The sequence below is a fragment of the Neofelis nebulosa genome, chromosome 4, assembly GCF_028018385.1.
Source record: "Neofelis nebulosa isolate mNeoNeb1 chromosome 4, mNeoNeb1.pri, whole genome shotgun sequence".
Classification (NCBI taxonomy): domain Eukaryota; kingdom Metazoa; phylum Chordata; class Mammalia; order Carnivora; family Felidae; genus Neofelis; species Neofelis nebulosa.
The window spans coordinates 47997018-48011521 of NC_080785.1; positions in this window are offsets into that span (position 1 = coordinate 47997018).

Genomic DNA, 14504 nt, shown 5'->3' on the forward strand with positions numbered 1-14504 from the left:
CTTTACACCCTTCACTCTTTGTGAACCTCCATGGCCAACACTTGCCCAAGAGGTATTGGCACAGTCAGGGATGGCATTCAGTATATTTAACGACTGGTTTGGCTCAGGTGCTGACCAACCAAAATGGCTCCCTGCCCATAAACAACCATGAAAACAGCCCTGCACACGGTACGCGTCACCTTGGAGAAACATAGCAGCCAGCCAGAGCGTTGGCATTTTCAGGCAGCTTTTGAAAGATATGCTGACTCGTATGCTCGATAAAAAACAGAACTGTCTGGAAATTCCAAAAGACTTTTGAATTAGTGCGACTGCTTAGTCCAGATTTATGGCCTTCATACTGATTGGGCCAAGCACATTCCTTGTCCTCATGAAGGGTATTCGTGAGGGCGTCCTCTCTTGGATCTTTAGCATTCCTTGGTTACCACCCCTCCCCCACCTCAGCTCTCTGGAATTCTCCACAGCTAACCATTTTTTATATTGAAACATGCCCTGAAAATGAGTTGTTTTGTGGAGGTTCACGTAGTTCCCTCTCAGCATTAGGGTAAAGAGGTGCGGTCCTTTATCTCTGTCAGCTGAAAAGAAAAAAAGAAAGGAAAGAACCTCCATCTAGTAAGTGAAGAATTATATCCTCCTTGGATGAGATGTACCTTAGAACTGTTTCCCAATGTGTGTTCCCTGCAGCTTTTGCTTGTACTTAATCCCCTGGTTTGTTTGTTAAAACGTTGATTCCAGGACCCCACTCCCAACCTACTAAATGGGAACCTTCAGGCAGGCAGGCTAGGACTCTACCTTTTTAACCAAGGCTTGCAAACCTGGGGCTTAGAGATTCTCGGTCTTTCTTCCCAGAGACTTGGCCTTTTCTTGAGCGAATTTCTTCACAATGAACTCTGTAAAATTCAGAACGTTCAACTTTCTTTGTTATCTTCATAGCAGAATTTGACCACAGATAAAACAAGGTATCAGATATAAACACTGGCCCATGTATCACTGACTAGAAGGGCAATCACTGGTTATGGCCCTGGAGGGCAAATGAATTATTTGTTTTTTGACGTCATGAAATCTAGCCAACACTAGTTATTCTTAAGGAGAATAAAAGACAAAGGGACAATCAAGGATAGGTGGTACCAAAGAGGAGATAATCCAGAATGTTTTACACCTAGTTCTGGAGCATACTCAGAGACACGGTGTGACTTGGGCATTTGGTCTTACTTGGTGCTTGGCCTTGGGACCTCTTCGGATTCTGTCACACACTCTACAGACAGAAAATAGACTTCAATTGACATCAAAATTGTATCCCTCCCCGCCCCCCCCACCCCATGACAGACTCTTAACTATAGAGAACAAACTGATGGTTACTAGAGGGGAGGTGGGTGGGGGGATGGGTGAAACAGGTGAAGGCAATTAAGAGTACAGTTATCGTGATGTGACGAGCACTGAGTAATGTAAAGAATTGTTGAATCGCTGTATCATACACCTGAAACTAACATCACACTGACATTAATTATACTGCAACATGAAAGAGGCATATTCCAGGTTAAAATATGTATCTAGTGGTTTCATTTGGGGGATTAAGCCAGTGAGGTGAAAAGGCAATGGACGTTGGTCTCAGACAAACTAAGTTCAGATTCAGAGTTTGCTGGTTAGCAACTTGGGACCTTGATCAAGTGACTTGTCTTCCTCGAGCTTCAGAGAGCGTAATACTTCCTCATCACGTTACGAAGAAGATTTAATGCAATAATGGGCACGAAATCACCAAAGCAGTTCTGGGCACACAGTTTAGCTCAGTAAATGTTGGCGTCCTTCCACTTAGAAAGCTAGGGGAATTTTCAAACTTTAGCATTATCCCTGCTAGCCAAAGTAAGTTAATCATTGATGGACAAAACCAGGTCATAGAAGATCCAAGAAACAATAACAAGGTTGTCCTTCAGCTCAGGTTTTTTTCTTTTTTTTTTTTTTAACATTTATTTATTTTTGAGACAGAGAGAGAGAGAGCATGAACAGGGGAGGGTAGGAGGAAGAGGGAGACACAGAATCTGAAACAGGCTCCAGGCTCTGAGCTGTCAGCACAGAGCCCGACACGGGGCTCGAACCCACAGACCGCGAGATCATGACCTGAGCCGAAGTCGGCCGCTTAACTGAGTGAGCCACCCAGGCGCCCCAGCTCAGGTTTTCTAAGCGGACTTTGGAATCTTATGGATGAGTATATTTTATGGATGTTAAAAACACCAATTTGAGGAAGGAAATTACCTCAGAAGAACAGCCAACAGTAACCTGCACATTCACACACTTGCACACAGACACATATAGCACGCTTATCTGTAATTTGCTTATTGTCTATAGACTAGACCCAATGGGACTTGGTCCTCTGGGAAGGCACTGTTCTAAAAGTAACATCAAATCTGTCTCCTTAGGCCACAGAACTCCACTCCAGAAATCCTCTGTGGCACCTGGTAACAGAAGTGCCACAGATCCCTGACAAGCCTACATCATTGTACTGCCCTGAGGTCAGACCTCTCCACGGAACTGGCATGGCCACGGCCACTAATTCCGACAGTCTTTGCCAAATCCCTTGGGACATAAGTAGAGCCAGGTACTCTTTACATCTGACGTGCGAAAAAACTAACACATAAAGGGGTTGGATGATTTTTCTAATTCGCATTGATTTAACGGTAAAAACAGGATGTGAAACCATATTTTAAAGCTGGAACAAACATTCAAAGATTTGAGGGCAATCCCTCAGTCCTATCTATTCTTCAGGCAGGACAAATTGAACAAGCGGGACAACTGTAAACCTCCCAGCATCAATCTGGGCTGCAAAAATGGCACTAATGCTTTTTTGTATTCCCAGAAATACGTGTACTCTATCAGCCAATTGTTTAAGGAAAAGTTCGCGCGTGAGTGATTTAAAAAAAAAAATTTTTTTTTAGCGTTTATTTATTCCTGAGACAGAGAGAGACAGAGCATGAACAGGGGAGGGGCAGAGAGAGAGGGAGACACAGAATCTGAAACAGGCTCCAGGTTCTGAGCGGTCAGCACAGAGCCCGACGCGGGGCTCGAACTCACGGACCATCAGATCAGGACCTGAGCCGAAGTCAGACGCTTAACTGACCGAGCCACCCAGGCGCCCCATGAGTGATTTTTTTAAGATATAAACATGAATATTTAGAGAATATAACAATTTTTAAAGAGCTGACAAAGTCACAAACATCACAACACTTAAAAATTATTTTATGTGTAGTACTTAAATGCCTGACATTCGTCTATACTCCTTTTTTTTTTTTTTTAAATACAAGAGAGGGATTTGGGCATTACTGATTTCAGAAGAGTTGCATTAAATCATGGTGTTCCAGTGTCCATTGAGGAATGACATGGGGGAAGGGAGGAAATGCACCTATAGAGGAAGAAAACTGAGGCCCAGAGAGGCAGTGACTTGGTGGGCAAAAGTTAGCTTCGGGTCCTCGTTCCACTAAAGGTTCGCCATGAGATGGGAGCAAGTCGCAACTTTTCTATCTCGATCTGCTGTTCCTACCATCGTGCTCTATATTCTAAGAGCTGTCGTCACCAATACGTTCGCCCCTTTGTAAAATGCTTTGGATTTCTGTAAAGAAATGTTTCACAGTGAGTCAGAGCCTTCCTGTTGACAAATAGTTGTAGGGTAAGCCGGTACCTTTGGAAGTAATGAGGTTTTCTGCTGCTGATGTCTATCCTTTAAGAGCCAGGTGAGCACTGCAAATATAGGCGAGAGGCAAGTCTGACCTGTTCAAAAATGTCTCTCCCCCGTCAGCGTGGGTTGGGGCCTGAGATTGCCAACATTTGTCTCCTCTTTGGGACAAGAGCTGTCATTCGTTTGCTCGTCCGTGCACTAAATCTCGGGTGGGCCAGGCACTGTGTATATGATGACACAATGCTCTTGTGGCGTTTAATCATCTACCGGGGGAGATGGACAGTCAAGGATTACAAAATTGTCCTTGGTGGTAAGATTCAAGAAGGAGAAGAGGAGAGCAATGGCTCAACTGGGGAGGGACTTTGAGTGAGCCTGAGGGTGGGAAGGAGTTAACCGAGGGCTGAGCGCAGGAAGAGCCCTTCTGGGCAGCCGCAGCGGCACTGGCCATAGGCCAAGGCCCGGGGCAGTTGGGAGCTTGGTGAGTTCCAGGAATTGTCCTTGAGGCTAAAGCAAAGCATGTGAGAGGGCAAGTTGTAGGAACTGAATTGGAGACTTTAGCAGGGTCTGGATCTTCAAAAAGTAACTTCATAATGAAAGAATAGGACCTTGAATGTAGCTAATGAAGCCACTGGGTAGGTTGGCGTGAAGGAATGTAGCAGGTTGAGGAATTCAGTGGGGGAGTGACAAAGGACAGTCAGGTTTGATGAAAGCAGAGGAGGGTATGGTCTTGGAGGGACACTCGGGAAGGAGCGCCATCCCACTGTGTAGGCCAACACATTGGGTAGATATGGGTACAACAAGGGACAGGAAGACTGATAGGGTGTCAGACCTCACCCAGTGGCACAGCTGAGTCACTCCCTAGCCTGTGGGCCTTGCTAAGGCTGCCTAATCAACCACATACCTCCATCAGGCCGGGCTCTGAAACTGAATTACAGGAATGGCATCACGGAGCTAAAAGGACCAGGGCGAGAGTCTAATTCAAGTCGTTCATTTTATAGGTTACCATCCTACAGCCCAGTTCAGTTGAAGTGAAAGCCCAGAGACGGTGGTGAAATCCAGGACTGGTCTCCTGACACACACACACTGTGCTGCCCGGCCAGCTTGAAAGTTGTCCCTGAGATTCTCCACATCGTCAGAATCAGCTCTCAAGGAAACTGGGTCATTTACGGTCAGAGAGTAGGTGCCCAAGAAAGACCTGCTGAAATAAAGGACTCCTCTGCATCAGAGATTCCTTTAGTTTCTTTTCAAGTTTATATAGATTGAAAATGAAACCAGACAACATCAGTCCCACACTCAAACTTGTGACTCATCACCACTCCTCTGAAGAATCACTGTGTTGCCAGTTAAAAATATTTTGGACAAAGAATAGTTAAGGGAATGAGGTACCTAAAATGCATCATTTACCCATCAGAAAGGTTGAGTAAAATCTGGACTAGGTTTCTTTCTTTTTTCTAATGTTTTCTTTATTTTGTGAGAGAGTGAGCAGGGGAGGGACGGAGAGAGGGAGAGAGAGAATCCCAAGCAGGCGCCGGCTGTCAGAGTGAAGCCGGACTTGGGGCTCAGTCTCATGAAAGGTGAGATCATGACCTGAGCTGAGATCAAGAGTTGGATGCTTGGGGCGCCTGGGTGGCGCAGTCGGTTAAGCGTCCGACTTCAGCCAGGTCACGATCTCGCGGTCCGTGAGTTCGAGCCCCGCGTCAGGCTCTGGGCTGATGGCTCGGAGCCTGGAGCCTGTTTCCGATTCTGTGTCTCCCTCTCTCTCTGCCCCTCCCCTGTTCATGCTCTGTCTCTCTCTGTCCCAAAAATAAATTAAAAAAAAAAAAAAAAAAAAAAGAGTTGGATGCTTAACCCACTGAGCCACCCGGGCACCCCTAGGTTTCTTTTTTCTTTTCTTTTCTTTTTTAAAATTTTTTAGTGTTCATTTATTTTTGAGAGAGAGAGAGACAGACAGAACATGAACAGGGGAGGGCAGAGAGAGAGGGAGACACAAAATCTGAAGCAGACTCCAGGCTCTGAGCTGTCAGCACAGAGCCCGACATGGGGCTCAAAGCCACGAACGAGGAGATCATGACCTGAGCAGAAGTCAGATGCTTAACCGACTGAGCCACCCAGGTACCCCTCTTTTTTTTTATGTTTATTTATTTATTTTTTTTTTTAATTTTTTTTTTTCAACATTTTTTTAAATTTATTTTTGGGACAGAGAGAGACAGAGCATGAACGGGGGAGGGGCAGAGAGAGAGGGAGACACAGAATCGGAAACAGGCTCCAGGCTCCGAGCCATCAGCCCAGAGCCTGACGCGGGGCTCGAACTCATGGACCGCGAGATCGTGACCTGGCTGAAGTCGGACGCTTAACCGACTGCGCCACCCAGGCGCCCCTATGTTTATTTATTTTTGAGAGAGAGTCAGAGCACAAGTGGGGAAGAGGCAGAGAGAGAGGGAAACACAGAATCCAAAGGAGCCTCCAGGCTCTGAGCTATCAGCACAGAGCCCGACGTGGGGCTCAAACTCATGAACCAGGAGATCATGACCTGAGCCAAAGTCGGACACCTAACCGACTGAATCACCCAGGTGCCCCTAGGTTTCTTTTTTAATTAATAAACTAGACATATTGAGATCTACAGTATGTTCATTTAAGAAGTGGAAGAAAAGTTGGAGGTAGATGAAGGGGCAAATAATAGATTATTTCACCTGAAGGAGAGACTATGTTGAAGAAAAACCTAACATCAGAATTTTAAAAAATTTTTTTAACCTTTATTTATTTTTGAGACAGAGAGAGACAGAGCATGAATGCGGGAGGGTCAGAGAGAGAGAGAGAGAGAGAGAGAGAGAGAGACACAGAATCTGAAACAGGCTCCAGGCTCTGAGCTGTCAGCACAGAGCCCGACGCGGGGCTCGAACTCACAGACTGCGAGATCACGACCTGAGCAGAAGTCGGACGCTTAACCGACTGAGCCACCCAGGCGCCCCCTAACACCAGAATTTTTAATGAAAAGCTAAGGGGATAATAACAATTGGGTGGCAATAATTAGTAAAATTATAATTTCTGGCTCTGGATGTATCTTTTAAAATTCTAGAGAACGCCAGAAGGAGAAGGCATAAAAGGCATCTCCCTGAGAACATATGAATATACAGTGCGTGTATGTGCACATACACTGCCGATACACGAGCACCGTGCCGTTTCCATGGCAACGAGGGGAAAAGTATGCCTTGCCATGAAACAGCCTTCTTAGATTCAGACACACTTAGAAAGATCCATGTACTGAAAGCCATGGGGAAGATATTTTGAAACCAAAAGAAAAATTATTCTAATATTCTTTGAGGTCGCCCCCCCCCCAGAGGTCAAGCGACCATCCCTGTCTCCCCCAGCCATTCTCATGGGCTGGACCTGTCTGCCGCATCCAAGCAGAACTTTGGGTCCATTTTTAAATACCTGGCACCCCATTCCCCCAAATCCAGCCTAACTGCAACCTCAGTCATTGCTACCACCTACCGCATCACTTTTGGGTTTCTCAAACCTGCCTGTGGGATAGGACAACAATCTTACGGTCATCGTTCCTGAAAACAGACTTGTAGGCTCTTGTCTTATTAAAGGTTTATCACTAATCCCTGTGTGCGTGTGTGTGTGTACGTGTGTGTTTAGTGATAGGGACAGGCATACAAAGGATCATCATGCATCATGGAGTTTGAAAAAATGTGAGAAATTTGGCTGCATACCCGAAGTTCTCGTAGCCATAGTCCTTGGTCTGGAATGTCCGACTTCCTTTTTAGATGGTTAAAGAATAAGGAAGCCTTCATTTTCAGCCCTCTGTTTTCTTCTTGGACATAGGGTTCACAAACTTTTCTCTTTCTTCTGATCTTACATCGAGTGTGGACAAAGTTCAATATAAGAATAAACGTCCTGTCTACCATAAGTCAGCAAGTTGATGTCTGAGGCTCTGCTGAGCCAGGGCTGGTCTCTTAGCTTTCCCTCAAAGCGGATTTCTAGCAGTGGCTCCTTACTGAGCTTTTTTTTTTTTTTTTTTTTTTCCTCCCCTCCCTGATTAAGTCTCACAAAGAATAATCACGCTGTTTACTTATTTCCTTTTCTTGTCTGTTGGTGGCTAGAATTTCCAGAAATAGTGATCCTGATTAGTAAGAATGCTTTGAGTATTTAAGCGTATTTGGCAGAGAAGCTGAGACATTTATCCATAGTAGTCTCCTCAGGGGAAAGTTGGGTCATACTTTCTTACCCCACAGTCTGATATTGGCTGTACGATTTGCTCCCCAACCCAACCCTGGCAAGCAGGACCATATGGATCTTCCAGACTAGTTCCTGATTCTAAAAGCCCACTTTTAGGGGCGCCTGGGTGGCTCAGTCGGTTAAGCGTCCGACTTCGGCTCAGGTCATGATCTCACGGTCCGTGAGTTCAAGCCCCGCGTCAGGCTCTGTGCTGACGGCTCAGAGCCTGGAGCCTGTTTCAGATTCTGTGTCTCCCTCTCTCTCTGACCCTCCCCCGTTCATGCTCTGTCTCTCTCTGTCTCAAAAATAAATAAACATTAAAATAAAAGCCCACTTTTAGGAGGGACCTCCATTAAGAATAATGTCCCCTTAATAGAAGAGCATTGAGGATATAGTTGAGCAGAAAGCAAGATCTTCATTCAACTGTGACTATTACAGATGGTGTGCACCTTAATAAGGAACAACATCGGGCTGATTTAAAAGACTGGACGCTGGGTAAGCAAAGGTGAAGGAGACAGCAGAGGGCTGGCACACAGGAGTCAATCAGAAAACATTGCTGGTGCTCATTCCCCACCCACACGGACTTGTGATACAAGACCAAGTGATGATCCAATCTGTGTTCCCAGCAAAACACTTCCTTTGCTACATTCAGAGAGGATGAAAACACCACGCCAGGGATGATTGCCTTCCACACTGTGTACGACTCACCTTCCTCTCATGAGATAGGGGTGGGAAGTCCATCTGGCCGCTTTTGTTTTCCAAATTAGTATCTGAGAGATGGAATCTATAAGACAAGAAAGACCCAATCTCCTCTGAATCCTCAAAATCACAAGATGTCACCGTCCTGGGGATCAGGAACAGTTCCATAATACAGGCATTCTTTTCCTTCCTATTCTCCTTTTATTTGCATTTCCCAGTGGATTAAAATAGTTACGAGTTCAGCTTGGAAGACAAAGAAGCAATGGTTCCTAAAATACCGTCACTCTTTCTCTGGACGGCACTCACAGCACAATCACGAGGATAAAGTTATAAATGACGTGGCTTTGCTCGCCAGGCTCGCTAATTTGCATGAATACATTGAATTTAATGATATAAAGAATAAAAACAAAGACTCTATTATGTTTTCTGGTTTTACAGTTTGGTGCTTTCTGTTGGGTCATTATAAGTATAGTTCATTCCTAGCTGGCACTGTTTCTCAGTTGTTGTTGTTGTTGTTGTTGTTGTTGTTGTTGTTTTTAAATCACCACTCACGAGTTCCTAGGTTCTATTCTCCTCTTTGACGAAAACAACTTTCTTTTCACCGGGTTTTAGCAGGTCCAATGACCTGGCAGCCCTGCGGTGGGGATCTATGGTCAAAAAACATGCAGAATCCGACCTCTGTTCACCATCGCAGGCCGAATCGCCTCTTATCTGGATCACTGCAGCAGCCCCCTGGCTGGCTTCCCTGCCCCCACCCTTGCCCCCTTGGAGGCCATTTTCAAAATAGCAACCAGTGTGGTCCAGAGGTCAGAAGAGGCTGTTCTGCTGCTCAGGGCCTGGCAGGGTTTTCCATTTCACTCAGAGGGAAAGTCAAGAGCTCACGAGGCCCGCCATGGCCTGGTCCCCCATTACACATCTTCCATCGCCCTCCGCTCTCCTCGCCGTTCTGGCCACACCACACATTTCCTGTTCCTTCTGCCTGAAGTGCTCGTCGCCATGCGAGGGCATGATTACTTCCCCCGCTTCTGTCAATGTTTATACTTGAATGTCACCTTCTCAATGAGACCTCCCTGACCATCTTATTTACAATCATATCCCGTCTCTTTTACCCCGAACTCTAGCGCTCCTGGTCCCCTTTCCTGTGCCCTGAAGTTTCTTTTTTTCCATAGAGCTCATCACTTTATAATATAGCACGCTGTTTCCTTAACCATATCATGTTTACATCGGCCCGCCCCAAGAGAATGTAAGCTCCTGGAAGGCAGAGAGCTTTGCTCCTTGATGTACTCCAAGCACAAAACAGTGCCTGGCACACAGTGGGCACTCAGGAAATATGTGTTGAATGGCATCTAGAGCTATTTTTGACACCCAGTAGGCTCTTTTTAAATGTGTATTAATTTTGAGAGAGAGAGAGGCAGGGGGAGGGGCAGAGGGAGAGAGGGAGAGAGAATCCTAAGCAGGCTCTGTGCTGACAGCAAGGAGCCCGACACAGGGCTCAAACCCACGAACCGCGAGATCATGACGTGAGCTGAAACCAAGAGTCAGATGCTGAACTGACTGAGACACCCAGGCACCCCACGCAGTAGGTTCTTAATGATCGTTGAAGCTCTCTCCCTGGAGGGAAGAACAGGACCCAATGTCCAAACGGGGAGGCGGCCCATCCAGACAGCATAGCTGGCTGGCTGAGAGCCTCACTCTGCCATGGCCCAACGGTAGGACCTGCGTATTCACTTCTCTGAGCCTCTGTCTTCTCATCTGCAAGTTGGAGATGACGGTGCTTGTGGAAACTCAATGTGAAAATTCAGAAGGTAATTCCGGCAAATGCTCAATACATCTGAGTTATTAGTATTATGAAGTCTGACTGCTTTACTCCTCTTCCCTGGGAAATAACTTCCAAATCCCTTCTTATGCCTTAGGATTCTTGGGAGGCAAAAAGCTACAACTCCTTAAGTGCAAACCACTTTGTAAGCCATCCAGCGCTCTACAGACGCTAGGGATTACGGTGAGGTCTTCTGACTCCCCCAGAGGACCTCGCACCGAGCTGGACACACTAGAGGTGGTCAGTGACCACTACGACCAGGCTCCGTGAGCTTTGTCAGCAACCGGAGATCAGTCTTAAGTCTGGGGGAGAAATTACGCTGGCTCTCATCAATAGCTAGGATCCCCCCTGCGGTAGAGCCCCTTCCCTGCGGCACCAGGGAGCAGAGCACAGCTACAGCTATAGTTCAAAGCCTTCCTTCTTGTCCCTCTTCCTCCCCAGGCTGCCAGAACTTCAGCTTGCTACGAAAGCACATCCGTATCGCTAGAAGTGCAATTTGCAGTGTGCCCTATCAGGTGGTTTCTGCACATGGGCTGCTACTATTCTCCAAGCATTAAAACTGTCTGCAAGTGGATTATTTACAGAGCTTCTCCCTTCCCAGAGCTGCTGCTGCGCGGCAACTCTGAACCTCCTTGCCCTAATGCACACGTTCTCTCACACGTCCCACCGAGCCCCTTTGTCTGCCGACAGCCGCTGGCTCTACGGGGTTCTTACCTCACCTAGCACAATCCCCTCCAAGCCCTAGAAGAAACAGCCCTCCCTGACACACCAGGGATGAAAGACGATTTCTGCTCCGAGCTAGCAGCCTTTCTCTGAGGTGGCATCGTACCAAGGCAGAAAAATAAATTGTGCCGTTTCTTTTTCTAAGTGGCTTTGTCTGATGAGAAGTCAGTCTTTCAGACAGACTTTGGACACATGGAGGGTCAGGTATGCTTGCCATAGAGTATTCCTCGCAGAGAAAGCGCCTCCTAATTGGACAAAAGAGACCAAGGAGCCAGCTGCTGCTTTCATGATTATTTAAATACTACCCACAGTCAAAAACGTCCCTTTGTTTCATTACCATTGAAATTTGATTGCCACTACATTTTCTACTGGCCTCCCCTCCCTGCAAACTGGGGAGAAAGAAATTCATAAGGCACCCATTTGGTTTCTGAATGTATTGTTTGCATATAGACATCAGCAGCCTGGAAATACCCCAGCCAGGAATGTCAAACTGACAACACTGTCTGTTTTTCTCCCTGAAAATATCATTTTTAACACATCCGTAAAGGCGAGCCAGATTGCGTGGGACCCGTGTTTTAGTAAGAGACAGGAGGCTTGGTGGTTCAGCTGTGGGCATCGGACATTAACAAAAAACCATTTCTGGGAGGGTTCAGTTTCTAGAAGATTAAAAGAATTCGTCAACTTGAACAGAATTCTGTCCTAACCCTCTCTGCTGACAGTTGATGTTTGTGCCGGAGGCTGGGTATTAGATAACAATTCGTGCAGCACTTTTTAGTTTGCAAACATTTCTGCCCCCTGGTATGTTGTAGGACACTCCCAAGGACCGTGCGAGGGAGGCGAGGGCAGTTGTCTTATCCTCGTTCTACAGATGAAAAAAAGTGGGTTTCCCAATGAAGGAAATTCACAAATGGTCACAGAACGAGCCCCGCCCCGGACACTCGCTGCTCAGTGCCTATTTCTACCTCGCTTTGTTGGCAGATTGCTTCTTATCTCTTGAAGCCTGAATAAAACACCTCACCTTCTCTGTAGCTTTTCTGTTCCCCTCTGCCTGCGCCTCCCTCCAGCCCCCCGCACCTAAACCACTAAGTGATTTAACCAGTATCAGTGAGCAACCGTCAATGGTGTCCTAGCCAGAGATGCCACTCTGTGAACACGCCCCTGGGTCCTGCGGCAAGGAGCTTGCGGTCCGTCTAGTGACATGTTATGCCTAACTCCTGGGGTCCCCCAGGGGCGCAGGAAATAACATCGCTCTCTCTTGACCAAATTCCAAACTTACTGAGAAATAAGTCAAAGAATATCTGCAGGTGATGCCCAACATGTATCATCTTTTCTTTTTTTTAATTTATTTTGAGAGAAAAACAGTAGGGGAGGGGCAGAGAGACAGGGAGAGAGAGGGAATCCCGAGCAGGCTCTGCACTGCCAGCGCAGAGCCTGATGTGGGGCTTGAACTCACGAACCGTGAGATCGTGACCCGAGCCAAAGTCAGATGCTTAACCGACTGAGCCACCCAGGCGCCCCCGTGTATCATCTTTTCTTGCTGATCAAAGTGAAGCAGGAGAATGTGGCTCAGTAGGTCTGTGAGCTGAACCCCCAAATGGGCCAACCCTTCACCCATTCACAGGCAGAGCTGACCCCTGAGGGTCTCCCCACAGGTCCCCAGGATGGGCAGGGGCCTGCCCTGGAACTCAGCACAGGGGGCCGGCTTCCTGCGAGAGGAGGCTCCCAAGGGACCACATGGGGGAGCAGCCAAGCAAAGAATCCAGCACCCAGTTGTTCTCCCAGATTTACCACTCAGATCAGATCGGGTTGGGAGGTGGAGGGGGGGTAACGGGTACACTTAGGGCAAAATCTCTCCTCAAGGGAGGCAGAGAAGGGGAAGGCGTCCCTCTCTAACGTGAGTCTAACTCATGCTCACTCCGTGGGCTCGAACTCAGAACTATAGACGGAGAGGCTCATTTACTCCCACCAGAGCTGGCTGGGGCTCCTCTGTGAGGGACTGCGACTTCTGGATGTGCACCTACTATGTGCCGTCAGTGTCTCTGTCTCTTCCATAACGTGAGAGGTTCCAGGTCAGAGACCCCTTTCTCAACCAGCACCCAGCGCAAGGCCTGGCACCAGACAAAGCCCCATTATTGCTTATTGAATGTGCATCAACATGGTGACACAGGCCGGGTCACCAGAGAACGTGGCGGGAGCCACAACCCTGACTCCTGGCCTAGTGCTCTCCTTGTCCTATGCTACGTCCATGGTAGCTGCACGATGACACACACCACGACCTCTATCTCCCCCCTCCCTCACCCCCCCCCAGCCAAAAAGGTAAGTATTGGCTCACGACCCTCTCAGGATCCTCCTTGGTGTAATCTAAAATTGGCCCCGTACACGGAGGGCAAGGAGGGACCAAAGAAAGAGGCAGGCCGCTCCAGGTCATAGGTGGCAATGTTAATAAGCAAAGGGAACTTACATAGGAGGCTTGTCTTGGTCAGGAGCGGGACGAATAGATGGCCACGCCTGCGCCCGCCAGATCTTAGAAGTTTATGTAGAGGCTTTAACTAGGCGCACATATACCGTGCAGGTGTTGTTAAACCGCATCATTATCTCCCATCTGCGTTCTTGAACAGCCTCTGGGAGCGGGAAAGGCAAGCGGAACCCACCTTCCCAGGACAGGGGTGGGGGTGAGGAGCCTCTAATTGGCCGGGTCCAACTCACGGGTCAGTTGGCCGTCAGATGTTTCTGATGACCTTCCCCATTAGTAGGCGAGGGTTAATAACACTAATAATAGCTAATGCTTACGAGGGCCTACTGCGTCACAGGCCCCCTGGCGTTTGCACACGCGTCCCTCGAGCTGGCTACTCATGTGCCCTGATTCCACGGGTGAGAAAACTCATGCTCAGAGAGGTTGAGGCACCAGCCCAAGGCCACACAGCTAGTCGTGATTCTCATTCAAAGCTGTGCTCCTAACCCTCACAGACTATGCCCGGGGAACGAAATGAAAACAAAACAACGCAGAGACTGAAGCTTTTGCTTACGGAGATATCCAGGGATGTTCTCTGTCACCGGTCTGTTACAGACTTTGTACGATGGTGGGACGGAGCTACTCAGGGCCGGTCTGAGAACCAGTACCAGCCATGACAAAGAGCGGAATTGAGAGAAAACGTAGAAACCTCCATGGCGACTTGGCGTGGCAGCTAGTCCACGTGATTGGCACTTGCCTCGCCGAGCATACTTGTTTCACTGAGCAGGGTGAGGCCGGGTGGATATGAACTTGCATGATGAGTCACAAAAGAGGCCTGCACTGTGTGCTAGGATTTGACTGTAAGTTTCTAAACACTTGCTTCTTTATCACCGTTTACAAAGCACCAACACTGTGGTGCTACTTTACTT